Below are 7421 nucleotides of genomic sequence, written 5' to 3' on the forward strand. Positions count from 1 at the left end.
GAACTTTGAACTTAAATGCCAGGATTTCAGTGTATAATGCGACATCTCTCTTAAATTATGAATGTTTATGATACTGTTAAATAGCAATACTCACTTCTTTGTATTTGATTTCATAATTATATGATTCAATAAAAAATTACTGAGCCAAAACACATGCTTCTATAGAAATAATTATATTGTATCCTAATGAATACTTGAACTCATTAAAATTCACCCAAAATTGCAATATCATAGTGAGTTGATCAAAATATTAAAATTCAATGAAGCAGTTACAGACAAATCAATTTAAAACCTTTCATATACCAATAATAATACAGAAAGTATTTCTTATGCTGCTAAGTACTATACTTATCACCCTGGTGATCAAGTTATCTATTTTTATATAAACTTTCCTCATTGGTTACCACCTTGATGATTTTACATGTTTGCATAACAAAAAAAAAAAAAACAAGTGAATCCTGGCAAAACGTGAAATCCCATCAAATTAATTAATATCTGAGTTACAGGAAATAAAATTTCATCTATCTGGAAGGCAAACTGAAGATGTGCCTTTAAAAGATGAATTTTCCCCATTTTAGGAAAAAGGTAGATGAGTAGAGTCTGTTCTACCATAGATTAATATCTGGTGATTATAGAGCCCTTAGCCTTCTGCTTTGAGGGATGGACCTCATCTCCTCAAATGCAGGTTTTGATTAAAAGGAAGATAAATGGAAACCATTTTCTTGGTTCTTTCCTGCCCATTTCTGAACCGACATACACATTTAAATCCCATTTATTTCTTAAGTGTTCGTACCTTCCATCCCCACAATACATCGTCACCTTTCTTTCAGGCTCTGCAGTAGCTCAGACCAAGTGAAAAGAATATACGTGATCATTCTGTTCCAAAACTAACCAGAAAAAGATAAGGAGCAAAAACTTTCACTGAAAGCTAAGCCAGAAGGAACTTGGATAAGAAAGTGAGGGTTCCGGGGAGTCCCAATTGGAAAAGTAGAGAAGGGGCAGAAACAGCTGGCTCTATTTTTGCATATGGAATATTTCTGGGTTGGTGGAAAAGTCCAGAGACTTTGAACCAAAATTTATGGGGTTTCACCCTGGCTCTGACACAGCTTGTGTCTCCTCTGCTCTCATTAAAGACAGATAATACCTATCTCACAGGGCTTCCCTGGTGGTTCCATGGTAAAGAATCTGCCTGCCAATGCAGGAGATGTGAGTTTGAATCCTGGGTCAAGAAGATCCCTTGGAGAAGGGAATGGCAACCCACTCCAGTATTCTTGCCTGGAGAATTCCATGGACAGAGGAGGCTGACAGGCTACAGTCTGTGGGGTGGCAAAGAGTTAAACATGACTTAACAACTAAATGACAATATTACCTATCTCACAGTTTTTGAGGATTACCTCAGACAATTAGTGTCATAGGACTTTATGTAACAGATTGTAGTATAAGTTATTATACTATGTTAGTATAAGTTATTACATTAGAAAGGTAGGTGGATCAATATTCTTATTAGGTGGCTAATTTACTCAGGTCAGTTTTTGGAAATCACTATACAGTTAGCCATTGTTACATTTTATTCTTGATAAATGTTTTCCTTTATGTGTTTCTCTCCTCTAGATTCATGAGAAACAATGATTGTATAAGTCAATTCACCTAACATTATTGAGTGCTTACTGTATATCAGGGATCATGCTAAGAAATTTGAATGCATTATTTTCTTATTTAATCCTTACATTAACTTCATAAGTGTATTATTTTCTCTACATAGGAAACTGTCTGGAGAGTGAATCAGGGTAATATTTTTGCATATTCATTTAGTGTGCTTTCCCCCTTGTCCTTTTCCCCTCTCTTGTCTTTATTCAGTTGTAGCTAGGGTTTTTTATGCCCAATACCTCAGGAACAGTAAGATACCACAGGTTTTTATAATTTTCAATGAGAATAATCCCCCTTTCTTTCTCAAACTGTATTCCAACAGATAACTAATAATAGTAATTTTATTTTGGGTTCTTACTGTATGAGAGAAATTTTTTGTAAATATCTTACATTATTTTATTTAACACTCTGAAAAACACTAGGAGAGATGTGCTATGATTATACACATTTTATAGAGCCTTACCTGTGATTTTATAAAACCTTACACAGGCCTGAAATATGTTATTTTTCCCAGACACGTAGATATCAAGAAGTAGAATGAGGCTTCAGAATTTGGTAAGATTCCTCCCCCCCAAAAAAGCTGAGAAACTCGAGAGATTCTTATTCCCTGTACTCTTCTGTCTTTTAGATAAGCCCACCTAAAGAAGAAATAATTTTTTAAAGTGGCAGATTTGGCAATGCAAGGATGTCATGCACTTGTACTCTTGTAATGTCTCTAGACACAGGAGAATCTTCAGGAGCCCAGAGTTTCCCAGCGACAGCTGTCTGTGGTCATTCCAGTATCCTCCCATCCCTGTCCATGCAGGAAGGTGGCAGGCATCTCAGGTCTGGGCAGCTACTTTGGTTAGTTTCACTATTTGTACTTCTCCACCTGAGTGACCCTGTGAAGAATCATCTGATCCCATGCTCTTCTGGAGCTTTTAAGAAGTTTAGTGGGGTTTTGATCTGCTCCATCTTGGTGCTTTTCTATGGAGCAGGAAAAATCAATGGGATACATGGATGTGGTATGAAGTTGACAAGTTACAACCATCTGCCTGGATCTATCAGGCTAACATTTCTCCTCCTCTGGTTTGATGATGGACTTCAGGAAACTCTGGGCTCTGCACATAGTGACTGCAGCCATGAAATTAAAAGACGCTTGCTCCTTGGAAAGAAAGCTATGACAAACCTAGACAGCATATTAAAAAGTAGACATCATTTTGCTGACAAAGGTCTGTATAGTGAAAGCTATACTTTCTCCAGGAGTCGTGTATGGATGTTAGAGCTGGACCAAAAAGAAGGCTGAGCACTGAAGAACTGATGCTTTCAAATTCTGATGCTGGAGAAGACACTTGAGAGTTCCCTGGACTGGAAGGATATCAACTTAGTCAATCCTAAAGGAAATCAACCCTGAATATTCATTGGAAGGACTGATGCTGAAGCTGAAGCTCCAATACTTTGGCTACCTAATGCAAAGGGCCCACTCATTGGAAAAGACCCTGATGCTGTGGAAGACTGAAGTCAAAAGGAGAAGAGAGTGGCAGAGGATAAGATGGTTAGATAATATCACTGACTCAATGGACATGAATCTGAGCAAACTTTGGGAGATAATGAACAACAGGCAAGCCTGGCATGCTACAGTTCATGGGGTCACAAGGAGTCAAACACAGCTTAGTGACTGAACAACAACAGTGGATAGTTCAAGAAGCAGCCCAGGGTCCAGGGGAAGTTGGTATTCAAGTTTTGGGTACCTCCATTTATGACTCACTTTTTTGTGGAATTTTCTTTCTCACTTTTCAGTTGCTTTTGTTCTTAAACTCTGGCTTCTGACTTCTCAAGCTTCCCTGGTGGTTCAGGCCGTAAAGACTCTGCCTGTAGTGCTGGAAACCCAGGTTCAATCCCTGGGTGGCAAAGATCCTCTGGAGAAGGAAATGGCAACCCACTCCAGCATTCTTGCCTGGAAAATTCCATGGACGGAGGAGCCTAGTGGGCTACAGTCCATGGAGTCACAAAGAGTCGGACACGACTGAGAGACTATCACTTTCACTTTCCCTTTCTGACTTGTTAGCCCATTTCAACTACACTGTCAGTTTGAACTATTAGTATATTTAAAGAGTTTTGTTTAGTGGAAAAACAAAATAGATCCAGATTTCACCTAGTCTCTTCCTATTCTTTCAAGGATTATGTCCCCTCTGGCTTCTGCCTCATTTTGATCATGCTACAGTGTCTTCGCAGTTACTTTAAAAAATAATTCATCAAATTAGAAAATATAGTTGTCTTTGGAAGATGCTTTAGTTTTCTGTAGGATACTCTGTCATTTCCAGAAACTGGACCTGACATCTACTTTTTAAAATTTACAGAAATAATATATTTTAGCTGCAATCGGTTAAGTACACTGTCTGTTTTCCTCCTGATTTCTACTCTACCACCCTTCCACTCAGATGGAGTGGCATTAAAATATTTGCAGGCCTTTTAGGGACCTGGTAAAGGGGAAGTGGAGTTGGCAATACGTAAGTTTTTATTTCCTGGGACATATTTAGGTGATTCTCAGATATATTATTGCTAGCATCCTATGAATGGAGGGCTTCCAAAAATATTCTTATTGCCCATTGCACTTTCTCAGCAGATATAATAACTTGAGTGTGTAGCGCCAAAGGTTACCCAACACAAGAAATACATGGACAGTGGATGAGAAGAGTTGAAATGTTCAAAACCAGAATTTTTTAGAACAGTTTTAGATTTACAGAAAAATTGTGAGGCTGGTACAGAAGGTTTTCAAATGCCCCACACCTAGTTTCTCTTATTACTAGCATTGTAACTAGTATGGTATACTTGTTACAATTCATGACTCAACATTGATATGTTATTCTTATGCAAAGCCCATACATTATTGATATTTGCTTAGTGTTTGCCTTACATCCTTTTTCTCTGCATAGAATCCCACCCAGGATACCATATTACATTTACTCATCGTGTCTCTTAGACTCTTCTTGGCTGTGACCCTCCCTGTTTTTGATGACCTTGACAGTTTTGAGGAATACTTGTCAGACATTTTGTAGAATATCCCTCAGTTGGAATTTATCTGATGATTTTCTCAGGATTATGTTGGGGTTATGGGCTTCAGGGACACAGGAAGACCACGGAGGTAAAACACCATTTTCATCACTTTGTGTCGGGATACTTACTGATCAAGATGACTTAATGACAGTTGATGTGGACCTTCATCACCTAAGGTTTCTCCATTGTAAACTTTCTCTTCCCTCCCTTTCTCATGTTCAATACTGTACTCTTTGGAAGGAAGTTACTATGCATAGCCTATTCAAGAAGTAGAGTTCTATATTCCACATCCTTAATAGTAGACTATCTACATACACTGGAGTTCTGTCTGGAATATCTGTATCTCCTCCTCCATTTATTAGTTTATTAGTTTATTCATATCTGTATGGACTCATGGATGTTTGTTTTATAGTTTGAGTTTAACCCAGTCCTAATTTATTCTTTTTTTGGCTCAAATTATTTTATACTTAACCATTGGAGCTTTTTCAGTGGACTCCCTGTTCCCCTTTAAAATATCCCACTTGCATGTTGAAAACTAGAAGATGCTCTGTGAAAGGTTTCTAGTTATCTCTGTCAGGACGTTGTAACTTCCAGGCATATAGTTGATGGTACAGAATATATAATTGTTAATACAATATGTAAAGATGGATATATAAGAATTACACTATGTGGAATTCCTCAGAACCTCACTATTTTAGGTCACAAACTTATAATAGTACTATAAACAATGAATTTGTCTTCATGTGAAATCATATGTTGTAATCCTATCAATAATAACAAAACTCCAAGAAGAAAGCATAAATTATCTATTTCCTACCCCATAATTATTTATATTCTTTAAAATTTGTCATGTGACAAAGGGATTAAAATGCAGTCCAATTTGTAGGTAAAAAATATTCTAAAAATGTAAGGTATTATTTCTCCAGAGTGTATAATATTTATGGTGTCAAAACTGTTTTACAGTTGTAAATAGCTATGATGTATTTTCTCATTCTAAATAGATGTTTGTTTTTGTACCTAATTTTGTATTATTTTCATTCAAGCCTCCTCCATCCACCACTGAATGTACAATTTTCAATATATACAAAACCTGGACCCACTCCTAGGTAACACCTAGCTCAGTCTATCTGCATGCACAGCAGAGAATTGAGGATCCTTGCTCTCCAAACCCTAACAAGACACCACAAAGGCCTCCAGTGCTCAGCAGCCAGGACAAACATAGCAAAGAACCTGAATTAATGACAGATTGCTTTGTTTTTATTTATTGTTATTTTTTATATGCCATGGAATGGATCTTGTAAAAGAAATTAATTCAGGTATAGAAAATTAAATTTACAGTTTGGACTGAGAGAAGTACTCATCATGGAGATTAAATAAACTCCTTAAGCCCACAAAACTGATCAGTAGTGGAGCAGGATTTCCAGTGCAAGTCTTTGGGTTTCAAAATAGAGCCTTTCCTATGGGAGTAACGAAAATACAGATGTGCCAGTAACAGTTAAAATGTATGTGTATTTCTAAAGTCCCTTTGAATATAAAGGCGTATACATTTAAGTATTAAGAGTCTTGTGAGAGGAGATACTTTGAGAAATGATGAAAATATATGTTTTTTTGTTTGTTTAATACTTACATGATGCTTATTCTGTACAAGTTACCATTTGGGAGATTTTCATAAATGTTCGTGACATACCTTTGTAATAATCAGATAAGATGCATATTGTCCTTTCCCATTTTACAGTGTAAGGAAATGTGCAGGGTCAGAGATTGTACCCTGCTTTCTAACTAAGTGGTTACCCTGCCACAGTCTTGCAGACGCTGGGTTGGAGATAAAGGACTTGCTTTCAACTGATATACTAGTGTCATGAACTTCATTGTCACATCAATACTGTGTGTCCCCCTAGCTCCCATGAGAAAGGGACACATTGGTTTTGTGTCACAAGTAAGAGACATCAAGCTTAGTAAAACCTCAATCGACAAAGGAGGCTGCTAGCAAACCTGCACAATCTTTAACCTGGAGAGAGTCATTATCTATATTATCTTAACCAGGAAACAAATCTGTCTTCTTACCCACAGAGAGAACTGATCTTTATCTTTCAAGACTGTTTGCTAGCCTAGCTCCCTTGGAAAGTTAGGCCAGGAAAAATTTGTCACAAGACATGTGAAAGACCCCCAACATACGATGAAGAAACTAGGTTATTTTTTTGGTTTGTAAGCAGTAGACTTGGGATTACAGAGCTGGAAGGGATTACAGAGCTGGAGGATCAGGCTCCAGAGTCTATGTTCTTAACCATTACTGGGTTTTCCTGCTTTGTGCTACTTCACCATGTGTGGAGAGGAACATCACTAAAGACTAACCAATTGGTAAACTTCTGTCTTTCTATTGGATGTCAAACACGTATACAGCTTCTTCTGTTCCCAGGGGGAGCCATGCTATATGCCCCATGTAAACCCTTAGGACTCCCTCTCTTGAGCACTTTTAGAAGAACTTCTCTTTTATTCCTCAAGACTTCATCAGGAAAAGCAGCATCAGACTTACCTTCCTCTCTACCTAGGAGCACAGTCTTTCTGAAAGCCTTTCTCACACCAGTAACAAAAAGTGACAGTCATAAAATGTTGCACTGAAGGGATTGCTTGTGTTCTTGTCCAATCTCATAAATTACAAACAAGGAACACAAAACCCGAAGTGGTTAAACGAAACACTCACAGTCATATATTTTGCCAATAACACAACAGCAAGAGAG

The sequence above is a fragment of the Bos indicus x Bos taurus genome, chromosome 12 (assembly GCF_003369695.1).
Source record: "Bos indicus x Bos taurus breed Angus x Brahman F1 hybrid chromosome 12, Bos_hybrid_MaternalHap_v2.0, whole genome shotgun sequence".
Taxonomy (NCBI): Eukaryota; Metazoa; Chordata; class Mammalia; order Artiodactyla; family Bovidae; genus Bos; species Bos indicus x Bos taurus.